Source organism: Armigeres subalbatus, chromosome 3 (assembly GCF_024139115.2).
Source record: "Armigeres subalbatus isolate Guangzhou_Male chromosome 3, GZ_Asu_2, whole genome shotgun sequence".
Classification (NCBI taxonomy): domain Eukaryota; kingdom Metazoa; phylum Arthropoda; class Insecta; order Diptera; family Culicidae; genus Armigeres; species Armigeres subalbatus.
In genome coordinates, this window is record NC_085141.1 from 235234549 (window position 1) to 235249299 (window position 14751).

At 36.0% G+C, this 14751-nt stretch overlaps 1 protein-coding gene and 2 long non-coding RNA genes across 3 annotated transcripts in view; 1 reads left to right on the forward strand and 2 right to left on the reverse strand.

Moving 5' to 3' along the window:
* Positions 1-4935, reverse strand: part of LOC134220959 (synaptojanin-1) — a 26613-nt gene extending 21678 nt beyond the window's left edge. The window contains exon 1 of the mRNA XM_062700119.1: positions 4375-4935. The gene's annotated coding sequence lies outside the window, so the exon portion shown is untranslated. The remainder of the gene's footprint in view (positions 1-4374) is intronic.
* A 3182-nt stretch (positions 4936-8117) lies between these two features.
* Positions 8118-10164, reverse strand: LOC134226869 (uncharacterized). Its single transcript, XR_009983572.1, has 3 exons — positions 9486-10164; positions 9360-9425; positions 8118-9292 (listed from the first exon to the last, which is right to left on the reverse strand). It is a non-coding gene; the product is annotated as an uncharacterized LOC134226869 (long non-coding RNA).
* A 3276-nt stretch (positions 10165-13440) lies between these two features.
* Positions 13441-14228, forward strand: LOC134220961 (uncharacterized). The gene is made up of 3 exons (XR_009982132.1): positions 13441-13847; positions 13907-13985; positions 14134-14228. It is a non-coding gene; the product is annotated as an uncharacterized LOC134220961 (long non-coding RNA).
* The last annotated feature ends 523 nt before the right edge of the window (positions 14229-14751 follow it).

The following is a 14751-nucleotide window of genomic DNA, read 5'->3' on the forward strand; positions in this document are numbered from 1 at the left end:
TTCCAATTAGAATACGAATTGTCAAAAAGGAATGGCAAAAATTAAAATGCAGTTCGAATAAGATCATCTTGGGCAAAGTAAGAGCTGCGGGATGAGGCGTGAAGCAAAGTAGCGCGACTTTCGTATGAATCTCCGAACAAGCCACCGATCGCTAGAACTGTTCTCATGCGCCGAACAGCATAATAGTAGGTTGAAATCGCTGTTATTTTGCCTGTCTTGGTAAGAGTAGTCACCATGCTACTACCCAAGCCGTTCCTGGGTGGACGTTAGGCAGAATAACAGCGATTTCAACAATGCTGTTCTCACAACTTGGCCCTCTACTAAAAATTTCAATTTCTGTTCGCTTCATACTCGTCGCTCGCTTGTGACACCTATCCATACTGTTCTTCATTGTTGCGCTCCCTCTTACTTTGACCTTTAGATGTTGTACTCACCGATAAATGCCAATAAATCAATAATGAGTAAAAAAAAATCGCCACATGATTTTGTAAATCGTTTGTCAATCCTCCCCATAACATCAATCATTTACAGCTTACTACAAATAAGCAAGATAGTAAAGCCTATTTTACTGTTGTGGGATTGAATCCATTAAATTGAGCTTTGTGAACGATTCACAGGCTTTTTACAAAATGAACAAAAGTGCGAGTGTTACAAACATGCGATCATGGGCAGTTTAGTTCTTGGTAAAACAGGGGAGAATCAAGTCTCCCAAGGAATCAAGTCTCCCCACCTTCCCCTACTGCATAAAGGTTGAGTTTAAAAAAACTCGAAGCCGAAAGGTCTCTTGCTTGCATAACTGTATACCAATTTATAAATTGTGACGTAAAACACCTTTAATTAGCTACTGGTGAGCAGCGAGTTAAATAGCTCGCGAAGTTTCAGAGCGATCATTTTTCCAAGATCCGTCATTTCCTTTCCACCATGAACAAAGCATCTTCCGATGGATACCTAAAGCTTTATAAAAAATCTTAGTCAATAGTTTCAAAATAGTTGAAAATAGTGACTTTTGCGAAAAAAGTGACTTTAGTGACTTAAGGTCGAAAAAAGAGCCTGACTGGCCCGAAAAAAGTGACCAAGTCACTAAAAAGTGACCCGCTAGCAGGCCTGATATAGAGTTAAGGAGGTAAAACTTTGACACCTGGTACTAGAGATGGTATTCGGTGTTCGACCGAATACCGAATATTTCAACTTTTAGTTATTCGGCGAAACGAATATTCGGCCGAAAAAACGCTTATGCTCAATTGATACAAATTTCAGTAGGTTTTTTCTACAAGGAAATAAATATCTTTACCTCCTAATAAATCAAACGCAGGTTTCTTTTGATAGACTACGAATTGTTTTCGAAAAGAATAACGTCTTATTTGTAAAACATAACATAAAATAAAAAAAGGATGTGTGAGCTTTGACATCAAGACATTATTATCAAATGTCAAAGCTTGTAATCTAGATAGGTTTTAGGACGACTGCGCAAAACAAATGTCGACAATTACTTCACTTCAAACTCAGCAAAGATGGGACAGATATGCGATTCACGGCAGTAGGGGTGATCGGGGCAATAAGGGCCACCTAAGGAAATCGTCCCGAAAAGCGCTGAAAAGCTAAAAAAAACATCGTTCAAATGTAGTTGACTTATACTAGAGAATGTTACCTTTCAAATAACGTCGATGAATGACGAAAAATGCGTTTGGAAATTGTTGGAATGCACTTTTGAAAATGTATTGATTTCAATGTGTGTTCCCGACTGTACGGGGCAATATGAGCCACCATATGGGGCAGTATGGACCACCCATCCAAAACGTTTATTTAGGCGAAAAAAGTATCGTAATATGGAAGAATATGATATTCCTACAACAGTTGTGAGTATTCCATACCAAATAAAATTAAAAAACCGCACAACAGCGGACTGAACCGATTTGCCACTCTTCACCGTTTGAACAGCCATATTTCAATTGGCCAAAGGTCATTTTTTCTGTTTCAATCGCAGTAATGGGCAGTAATGTAATTTTTCCGTATTGAATCTTACATATATGATACAGAGGCGTCGCGTGATCAATTCATCAACCTGTGCACCGTTTAATTAAATTTATATATTTCGAGAAAAAAGCATATAAAAAGGACCTGAAATGGCACATCCAATATAAACGATTCATCTTGAAGCGTGTTTCCCGTTCCGTCTATCTGCTTCTAAGCTACATCCCATTTATCGAATTCAACGCCTTAAATTCAAAATAAACCAAACTAAAAAAAAACCATCATGAGAGAGAATCATAATACTTTTCAATAGACGGATGAGACATATATCTATCTATTCAATGGAACGGTATCTTTTAGTTTTAATTTAAGTTATTTCGTAAAATGAGAGGAGTCTTTATTGTTATATGTTAACCAGAAAATTAAAATATGTTTAGAATGATTAGACGGATATTACACATAACAGAAAAATGGCGTCTGTACAATGAAGTTTATAATCTAACCATTCCTCAATTATTAATTATTCCATTTTTAGTTTATTACTTTGATAAATAATTTTCTTCTGGAAGGCCTGTTCTCGAACCACGTGGACAGATGTCGAACAGTTTCAGATGTGTACCTGCAATTTTTCATTAATTTGTGTGAATCATGGATAAACCTTTCAAGTTGTTCACATTGTATAAGAATATCAGCTCCCAAATATTTTGGATATTGGATTTGACGGAAAATTCTTCATAAGCTAAAATCCCAATCAGTACACCCAGTTCTTTTTTTACACGGTTGAGTTCGATTAAGTCCTTTAGCGTCGATGAAACTATGAGTTACCTCACAAACAATTCACAAAAAAATCGAAGAAAATTCAGGTGGTGTTCTATGAAAGCTATGAAAGTTCAAGTTAACCGAGGAATAAAACAAATATTGGGTGTATAAAATATTAAACATGCTTTTGCTCCGATGTGCCTATTCGGCTTATGCAATGCCGGACTTTCGCCATGAAACGCTTTGAGAGAGCAGAAAATTTATTTAATCATCGCCTCTTTTTTCTTTCTATTTTGTTCCGATTGCGCGCTCTTCATCCAATCGCGCATGCGCTGTAGGCACCAAACCGATATGCTTTTGACATCGGAACCAAACCGTGCACTGCTAGCGACGAACGGTTTGACTACCTATGCATCGCTGATTGCGGTTAGAGCGGATGACCTACACATACAAAGTAATGCGTATATGATGCATGGCAAACCGTTCTCGACTGAAAGTGCACGTGATGGACAACATGTGGCAGTGCGTTGTTTCGGTATCGTAGAGTAAAATATAACGCGCCCCCATCGCAGCATTTCGGCTGCCTCATATGCATATCACATGGATCACATGCCGCATATAAAAAAATCGAGCATATTTTACGATTATTTATTTATACCCAATCGTCAAATTTGTACAAAACATATGACAACTGCACATAATCCAAATATATATTTGGATACGAATGACAAGAAATCTTTCGAGAGTTTAACTGTTCGGGACAACATTGCTACCTGTGCAGTGCACAGGTTGCACATGCGGACGCGACGCCTCTGATATGATAATATTCTTGTATTTGACTACTGAAATTTAAAATCGCTCGCATTTTAAGGCCTGATATCTTGCTCTGTGCAGGTATGCCCATATTGCCCCAAAGATACTGGTTTTGGGAAAAAAAGTTTTATGATGAATTCAGATTTGTATCAATACAAACATGTGTGTACAATATTCAATTTTAATATATCTTTTGATTGTGGTGTATTTTTGACCTGTATTTTGATCAGTTTTGTGTCAAAACCTTATTTATAAACTCCAAATCTTATAATAATTTTGCCTATGCAGCGAAAATTTACATTTTCAAGTGTATTTTCATGTTTGAATTGAATTTTAATGCGGTTTTCACGTTGATGCATATGTGGAGCATCCTCTTAAAGATCATATAACTTTTACATGATAAAACTTGTCAATAAGCTCAAAATGAGGGTGGCTCATATTGCCCCTATTGCCCCTATTACGTGCCATGTATTAATGCATGTCAGCGGAAAAAAAATAATGAAAACAAATTTAGTTTTTAAACAGTTTTAGAAAAAGTTTTGCCAACATTCTGCGTCTGCACATAGGGGGAAAGACGGCTTTGGCAGGTTTTGTTCTATTATTGGCAGGGGGGTTTTTGTCGACCAAATTTTATGAAATTTGGCCACAATATTCTTTGATATGCAAAGAATGTTTAGGGCAAATTTCAGCCTAGTCAGCCATAAAAAACCCCCCTGCCAATAATAGAACAAAACCTGCCAAAGCCGTCATTCCCCCTACGTCGTTATGAAAAATTATGCTTGATTTTATTTCTGATGAAAATCACCATGGAATGGCTCTACTATTACATACCTTTCGTTTTCGTTTGCGTCCTCTGCCTGCTGGATTATTATCGTCAGCAAAGAATCGACTAAACGCCCCCGCGACTGACCTCCAGATATCACTTTCGTGACGGTGGAAGAATGATGATTCCACGAAATTGCGTTCGGATCGGGTTGGGTAAATATAATACACTGTTGTTCTATCCGCATACAAAACTGAAATATCAGCTTTTCCCTCTAGTTAGATGCAGCGAGCAAACAATGTGCAGCGAATAAAAACAAGAGTGAAATCCTCGGAGGAATGACGAAAATCTGCTGCAGTGACGTAAGAGCACTTTGCACACTCAGCTTTCCTCTGATTTTTTCTTCAATGTAATTTTCCGCAGACCGAAGGCGTGTTACGGATGTAAACGCATTGTCCGTCACTTTTATTTCACTTCACTCGAAGCACTGCTTATTGTAGAATATATGGGCCACATTTTTATCTAGAAAATAACAGATTAATACACGAATTTGTAAATATTTTACTCCCGAGTCCAATCCGTTGCAATCTGATTTTGTTGTTTGACGTTTTGATTGAAAAATCAATCGATCGATGTTGCTTCTCACCTCCGGATTGGTGAGATGAACCATAAAAATATGAAGTGAGAAAATGGGACATAATGAGCAAAACGGCAAGACTGTCAAATTTAAAAATGGCTGCGTACTCTACACGGAACCTCAAAACTACCCAAAATGGGATGTTTTCACTCAAAACTGTAGTTGGGCCCAATAAAGAACTCAATTTTGAGTAAAATGATTATACACTCAGGAAAATCGACACATACTTTATGGCAAAAATCCATGTATTTTGAAATATGCATATCATGTGTCGGCACATACCAAATTGCATACAAATTCACACATGGATACGATGACCCACATAGATACAGGGGTTAGACAAAAAGGTTAAGATAGGCAAAATTTTGTCGAAGTTCAAATCAGCATAACTTTGCGTAGAATAGTCCGATTTTGATGAAACCGGAACCATCGGACGCGGAAACTCTTCTAGTATACTGTCCTCATGCAAAACTTCAGATTGGCCATTGGCCACCGGAGATGTTCCGGGTTTTCCGAGGGTATGTCAAAAATGCATTTTTTCTTCTGCTTGTCATTTTATGTGACGTTTACTCGCATCATGTTTTATGCTTTCCCCAGAAACTAGAACTAATATGCTGACCAATGCTGGCTGCAGATCGAAAATCCGTTAGGTATAAGCAGAGATATGGCTTTTTTCGTGAAAACGGTACGGGATGGGCCATACACCCTGAACAAATGTCACTTTCGCAGAACACCCGGAACCCGTTACAGAACCCGACCAGAGAGTCTTACAGTCCTCAAAATGTATTTTTAATAAAGATCCTATATTCATTGTCTTTGGAAAACATGAATTTTGACACCCATATATGCATGGTTCCAGATGGTGCCAAAACCGGCACCTCCTGGAAGGCCCTTGAAACCTGCTATAAGTGTGGCAGTGGACTCTATCATTCTGTAAATGTTTCTGTAACATTGTATCGCAAAGCCATCCCGGATAAAAATGTACTATTGGTTCAATAGTGTAAACAATTGAATTACCATACCATGTACGGTATACAATAGGATACATTGTTTCTTGATGGTTGCACAGATTGTATCAACACTGAGGATACAATACATCAACATATTTCTCTAATGTAACAATACTTGCAATTGTTTTTGAAACGTTTTCGTACATAAGATTCATACATTGATAACTTTTGAAATGTTTCATTACATTGCATATAAACTATTTAACAATATTTACCTCATAGCGCCAAATATGCATTTTATCCCTTTAAATTGCATTGTTGAACAGTAAAGCTGTCACAACTGAGAAATCAAAAATCGTATTGTTTTACTATACGAATACAATACAATCCATTGTATTTTGAACAGATTTGTTCGGATATTTCAACAATATATTAACCATACACTCTATTGTGTGACGAAAAAAATGTATGGAAAAATCTCAGATTTTGTATAGTTACGATACTTAACAACCCGTACATTCTATTGCGAAAACTTCATTTACATTTGAATAAATGGTTCATAACAATGCATTCAAATGTATTTCTAAGGTTTCATTTACAATATAATCTATCGCCAATTCAATGTTGTTAATAGTAGTGTTACAATAAATTGTACTGTTATTCTACTGTATTTTTTATTCGGGATGTAGTTAGATACTCATATTTGCATTATTCCAATCTGTTATCATTTCATCATGATCCGGGAACCGTTTTTACGGAAATGGCCATAACTCTGCGTAGTTTTAATGGATTCTCGATCTACAGCCACCATTGGTCGGCATATTAGTTCTAGTTTTTGGAGAGAGCATAAAACAGTATAAAAGTAAACGTCACATAAAATGACAAGCAGTGGAAAAAATGCATTTTGAACATACCATCGGAAAACCCGGAACATCTCCGGTGGCCAAGGACCAATCTCAGGTTTTGTAAGAGGACAGTATACACGTAAAAAAATAACCTTATATGTTATGGCAAAAAACGATTCGAAAATACTTATACTCTTCATTATGCCACCTAATGAATGATCCCATATCAAAAAGCTAATAACATTCATAAGTTAATGAAAAGTATAAGTTTCCAAATGTATGTGACTAATGCGATGTATAAGTTTTTTCTTATACATGTCATTAAGCGCCTGCTTTGGCAAAAAAGTATTAGAAATATTAATAATAAACAACATTAAATTTTTTACGTGTACTTAAAGAGTGTTCGCTTCTGATGGTTCTAGTTTTATCAAAATCGGATTATTCTACGCGAAGTTATGTTGATTTGAATTTTGACATAATTTTACCTATCTCAACCTTTTTGTCTAACCCCTGTAGTATGTACACAGATAACAGACATTGATGCTAGAACAAATTTTATTGAAAATCCTGTGTAAACTTTTGAATTGATATACGTTGGCCCACTACTGCCATCTACACGTAAAAAAAATTAATTATTTAATTTATTAGATTTGATTTAATAGCTTTATTACTCATCAAATATGTAAACCATCAGGCCACGCAATAACCATCATGTCATATTTGCATATGATCTGTTAAGCGTGTATATATGTTTTATTTCATGGTGCAATGAAAAGTATAAGTTTTTCCTAATGGCAAAAATGTATTATGATAAACTTATACCTTTCATTTCATTTGGACATGGCGTACATGTCGACAGTAAGAAGAACCTCGTGTTAGTTTTCTCGGTGATTTTATCAGGAAAGTATCTTTATACTTTAGTTTATTTTTTAATTAACGACTAATACATTTTTTTCTATTTATAGATCTTAGATTGCGAGATGCAGATTAAACACCAAACCACAGCAGTGCACTGGATCCATCGGTGTAAAGCTTTCGCCGAGTGATTTGGCTATCAGAAGATCCTCGAGACTCGTGAAATGAGGAATATATGTTAAAATGGCCAGTGCAATATAAGCAGCGGTCATCCAGATATATGAATAGGTTTCTAGGTAAGTACATGCATAGCAATACCAACTACAGTGGACAAAGATATAAATTGATTCCTGTTCACATTCATTTCAGAAATGCACTGGAAATGCTCCACAACAGGTTCCGGTAAAACAATCATCTTCTGGAATAAATCACCTGCCCGCTCGGAAAGATCTTCTAGAAATCTCCCGAGATATCTCTGAAACAAAAAATAAGTCTCCTAGATATTTTTCTTCGATGTCTAGAACCTGTCAGACCTCAAATCCGCCTCAAATGCAACAACCGTTTAAACCGGTGTCTACCTCAAAATTTTAGACGAGTAGACCGTTTGAACCGTTTAAACCGAAAGAAATTTGACATATCGGTTCTCTTAGAAAACGCAGAGATATCTCCTAGACATGAGTACCACAGTTCTTCTAGATTTTTGCTAGATATGATGGAGACATGGGTACCTATTGATTCTTCTTCTTTTTGTTCTTTATATGCTTCGTTTTGTTTACATTGTAAAATTATATTCAGAACCATTTCAAATATTTTATTAGAATTCTTTTTTACATTTTTGTACAATATTTTAAGAATACGTTCTATTCGAGTATTGTAACGTCCGTAAATTGATTATTGATTGTTTGCGAGATACGAGCTCCATGAAATCGACAAGAGGCAACAAATGGAACCCGCTGGTGCTGAATAGTCGATGACCATGGCATTGGAATAAGCTATTCTAAGGAACGGCTTTCAGGATTATGTTTTAAACTATTAAGTGTTGCGACATTCTATTAATTGCAGCAGGATTTTTCTGGATTCCATTCGGAATTATTTCTGGATAACGTTTGAAATCTTTTGATACCATTCGAAGTTCTTTGAGAATTCTTAATTCCAATCTTCTGAGGATTCCCGAATGGAATCTCGAAATACCGAATAGAATTCCGAAAGGATATAGCGAATAGAATCGCGACATAATTTCAAATGGAATCTTGAAAGGATTCCGAAGGGAACATAAAATCCTAGAAAGATTCAGATCGAAAAGCTAAAGTACTTTTTTGTAGAATTTAGAACGGATTCCAAATAGAATCTCTATACAATTGCTCTTACAATCGAGCTGCAGTTCATCATCCGTGCCAGCCAAACATCCTCCTGCAGAACTCTCCAATCACCGAAAAACACTTACATCATGCTTTGAGGAAAAATACACAAACACTGAATCGAACTATTGTGACGCCATCGTATACCGTTCATATCTACGTCTTTCGTATAGTGACCTGCGGTTCACTGATGGGCCGCAAGGCCGTCCCCTGGATGAATCGTTCGTTTCAGATACCGCATACGTACGGCGTTTTCTCCGTGTGCCGCCGGATGTGCAGCGTAAAATATCTAGTTGAGCTGTGCGAATGGTCGTTCGTTCGAGTAAATGCATTTGTATGGCCTGTTGAAGATTTGGGAAGGGTATGGATTATGCAAAGGCAATTTCGAAATGTATAATCGTGAAATACTTTTCTCCGGTGTGTACTCGAGTACAGAAGATCTCCACCACCAAACACCAAACTGTATTGAAAAACCTGAAATAAGGGGATGTGCTGGAAGATTCGATGGAATTGTGTTTATGAAGGTAGCCTTACTTTTTCCGCAAGTACAACGGATCGGTTTCGTCCAATTGGCTCAAGGTAACTGTCCAGCAATCTTGAATTTCGGACGGATCCACTGGTATCTATGGCCAAGAGGCCATGAGCAGCCAAATCCTTTAGCACTCTCCGCAAATTAATCTATTTTTTTCCTTTTTTTCAACCGGTGAGCAACGACATAATTGTCTCGTCGAAATCAAATTTATTAGTCGAGAGTATAGACGAAGGGTCATCGGTTCGAAAACAAAATGGTGGATCTGATCAAATGGACCAAATGTGCAGTTGCTAGGATGAAACCCGTGACACATTCATATGGTTGGCGTCCTAATGAGGTAGATTCTTGTGAGATGCTCGATTTCTTGGAAAGTGGGTGGTATTGACGAATGCTCGGAAGTACTGTTTGAAGCATGTTTTTGCTAGCTAAATAGTTATTCAATAAATAAACTTTCTATTCAATGCTGACCAATTGCTAATACTTTATTTCAATTTGAAATTAAGAAATCCATTCAAAATAAACCTCAATATTTTTCATTAGACTAACCTTATACATGACATAAACAAATCTAATACCCATAATTATTACAAATGCATGATACTCATAAGCCAGACTTATACTTTTTATTCTTTGTTATTCATAGCTCACATATGAGCATTGTATACGTTGTATTATTATTACTCAATGGCAAAAATGTATAAGAATTTCTTATATATTCGTTATTGCGATTCTCTTCTAAAATTAGCAGACTGGCTCACCGGTTACGCGCCGGGTCCCATGCGCCGAGTTGTGCGCCATACAAAAAGTAAATAAACCAATGTCAAACAGATGTGAGCTTTCTGTGAGCTTTTTCACATTCGCTTCTAAGGTATGCAGCATATTGTCGTCCCTAATCAAAATATTACGAAAAGATATTATTTAGTGGAATTGTTCGAGTTTTAATAGTTTCTGCCTTTCTTTCGCGTGCATTGCGTTTGGCATATTGTTCAAGTGGACGTTAGTAGTACAATCGTGTTTAATTTCTGATGTTATATTCTACACTTGAATGGTGCAGGTATCACAATATGATAAAGTACCTTAGCGGCGCACAACCAAGCGAAGCAGAGGTGAATGAGCAAAATGCTATAATATCTCGAGAATCACAATATGAAAATTTATTTTCGTGTACTCAACTGATTGCAGCAGTACCTAAGGATGCAGCTGAATTACAACCGTCGAACACAGCCAATGCATTTGACAGCCGCAATCGGGCTGCGTTTTCAACGTTTTCAATAACAATGATCCTTGCGCCATCTCCAATCGATTGCCAAACGCGGTCCCAATTTAAAATACATTTGAATTAACGGTTGCGGATGTTTACACACGTATGGGATGCCAGCCTCAACATCTGTTATCTGTGGTATGTATGAACGCTCATGTAATGCATGCGGGTGCATGAAATATATGTGTCGGAAATATGGAATGCATTTGGCAACCCCCATTGCAAAAATCCATGTGTCCACTCATCCACTCATGAATATAATGCGGAGTTTTTTTGTGAGTGTACTCGCACTACACTGAGGCTTTGGTCCGATTCGTGAATTAAAATCGAATTAAACTTAAAAGTGACAGTTCGGAAATTATGAAATTCCCCGCTCATAAGAATGGCTGATGCTACCCAGCAAGACCAACAAAACATCTATCAAAAATGATTCAATATCTGTCAAAAGTAATCTTGCTCTGCGAGCAGGGTTATTTGCAAATTTTTGAACTGTCACTTTTAAGTTTAATTTGATTTTGATTCACGAATCGGACCAAAGCCTGAGAACAACGCTGCGGTAAAAATTACCATTCTGGTTCAAGCTTTATCAATGACGGAATAGAGAAGTCGTACTGTAGTAGATTGGTAGCAGCCTCATAAAGCAGACCCCACACGAGGCATATATTGACAATACTTTTTTCGTCAAACTTTTCATCAAACTTTTCTTCAATATTTTCACTGATTAGCCGGCATGGCCGTAGCTGAAGAAAAACTCAATTTTTTCTTGAACTAATACGAATTAAATAGCGGTATAACGCACAAAACACGCACACACTCAACCGTCATCGACTCCTGTGGGCAAACTGCGGGGGGAGATGAGGGGAAATATTGAAAGGAATATCAAACTTTTCTGATTTCCCTCAATATTTACTTCAATATTTTGGGTTCGCACTCACACCATCAATCTTTTTCTTCAATAATCAAGAGTTTGTCAAACTTTTTTCGTCGTGTGGGGTCTGCTTAACAATTGCCGTCATAATATTCCAACATTTATAATGTTCCCTATCGACTGAAGGACAAAGTAATGAAATATTTGGATAAACTGGAAGATCAAAAAGTTATGACACCTATCAAAACAAGTGAATGGGCATCTCCCGTTGTGATCGTTATGAAAAAAAAAATAATGACATCCGATTGGTAATTGATTGTAAAGTATCAATCAATAAAGTTATAATACCAAACACTTATCCGTTACCAACAGCTCAGGATTTGTTTACGGGTTTAGCTGGTCGTAAAATGTTTTGCTCATTGGATCTGGAGGGAGCATATACACAGCTAATGTTGTCAAAAAGATGTAGAAAGTTTATGGTTATTAACACCATTAAAGGCCTTTATATATATAATCGGTTACCGCAAGGAGCGTCATCAAGTGCCTCAATTTTTCAGCAGATAATGGATCAAGTGTTGCAAGGAATTGAATTTGTTTACTGTTATTTGGACGATGTGCTAATTGCTGGAGAGTGTTTTGAGGATTGTTATAAAAAATTAATGTTGGTTTTACAAAGACTTTCGGATGTTAACATTAAAGTAAATTTGGAAAAATGTCGTTTTTTTGTTACGGAGCTTGACTATTTGGGACATATTATTAGCGATAAGGGTCTGTCACCATGTCCTGACAAAACCCTAACTATACAGAAAGCTAAAACTCCAACAAATGAGATGGAATTGAAATCATTCCTTGGCCTAATTAATTATTATAACAAATTCATCCCTCGGTTGTTGCAAAATTGTGTCGTTTATATAATTTATTGAAAAATAATGTAAAATTTGTTTGGGATGAACACTGTAATAGAGCTTTTCAGGAAAGTAAGAATTTACTTATGAATGCACAGTTTTTGGAGTTTTATGATCCCAAGAAACCCATTGTGATAGTATCTGACGCATCCAGCTATGGCTTGGGAGGAGTAATTTCTCATATTATTGACGAAGTGGAAAAACCGATAAGTTTTACATCCTTTTCACTTAATTCAGCACAGCGCAAATATCGTATTTACACTTGGAGGCTTTGGCTTTAGTAAGTACTATAAAAAAAATCATAAATATCTTTATGGACAAAAATTCCAAGTTTTCACGGATCATAAACCCTTAGTAGGCATATTTGGCAAGGAAGGGAAAAATTCTATATATGTAACAAGGCTACAGAGATTTATACTAGAGCTCTCTATATATGACTTTGATATTCACTATCGACCTTGAACCCAAATGGGAAACGCCGATTTTTGTTCAAGATTCCCGCTACACGCAGAGAAAATCTACCTTTTCGAACTAAAAAATAAAATAAATATTTTTTTAAACCCAAATATTTTATTTTTAAAATCAAACCTAAAATATATTTAATTCAAAAATTTGCATTGTTGTTTCTACTGCAATCCAGTATTAATTAATACAGTATACCCGAATAGAAATAAATGGTACGCCGAATGGTTGATATTATTGGCATTCCATTCCTCTTGTAATCATTTTAAACTGTATGATACTTGTACAATTATATGATTGACAGAAATAAAACCACGATCATATATAATAATTTGCAGATTATACATGTTATAATGAGGATTACCTGATATCATATTATTGTATACGTATCTCACCATAAATAATTTAGATATTCACCAACACCGAAATGAAGTTGTTTCTTTTTCAGTGTGATAGTGACAATCGCATCGGCAACAGATCCAACCGCCATAGACCAGTGCATGATGACGTAGGTTGACAGTTCACAGAGCTTGTTTACAGGGACTTAGTCTTTGGAGCAGCTTCCGGAAAAACTGTTTGGCGATTAATTAAGAATATTGATGTCTGCTGTGGGTGATTTATGGTAGGAATCAAACCATGTCACTAGAATATTCGAATCAAAATGATTTTGAATGAAAATTACGGATTTTTATTTCCAGCTGATCGATTTTAATTTTAACACCTTGTAAACAAGCTCTGTGAACTGTCAAATAATTGAGGTTAAGTCAAGATCTTGCATTGGTCTATTCAAGTTTTTTTTCGAAGTCAATGGCGATGTGCATTGTGTTTGTGTGAAAGAAAACCTAAAATTAAACGGATTATAATGCATGTAAGTATAAACTATATTATACAAACCATGAATAATATATATTTATTGTTTATTTCCAGAAATATCAATCTCATACCGGGAAACAGTACGCCATTGCGCAAGCGGCTGTGGTTGAGCAGCGAAAAAACGCTTGCGAAGGTGAGAATAGTTTATGATGGGCTTAATAACCATTTTATATAAAAATCAGCGCTGGCGTTCTAATTATTCCATGGGCATGCTTATCAAGAAATGCACATCCAAGACTGATTTCAAGCTGTTATTCATTGTTTTCTTTGATTTCTTACAGGAACATGCAGCACCATCGAAATCTGCGAAGAGGCACTGATGATAATAACATAATTGCAATATAATATAAGATGGTAAATAATTATATAAGAGGGTAAATAAAATATAAGTAAAACATGTTTGATGATCATTTTTTTTATTATAAACTGAGAAAACACCTTCCTAACTATTATATCCAGTATCGTAGTTCGTAGAATAACATTATACATCCTATAATACGGTTAGCATATAATTAAATAATCATTACACGCTTTTCAATCTTGATTAAACACTGAATAATTAGTTGGTCCAGAATTCGTTTACGAAATCTCATACTACTAATCTTTTTTGTTAAAATCGATTATACTCCGAATCATTGCAAGAAAAAGAAATGATGATAAACTAATGATATCTGGTAAAATCGCCCAATAAAAATATATGGAAAAATTGGCCCTTTTGAATGGTAACGATACTTAACGACCCATTGAGTGTATCATCTAAAATCAAATTATTTTAGACGCTATCATAAATATTATTCGTAGTATAATTATTGTTTGATACTTTTTATGATTCCATTAAAAATTCCATTACAATTCGCTGTAATCAAAAAACGATAACTAGAAAAATAGATGTATAATAC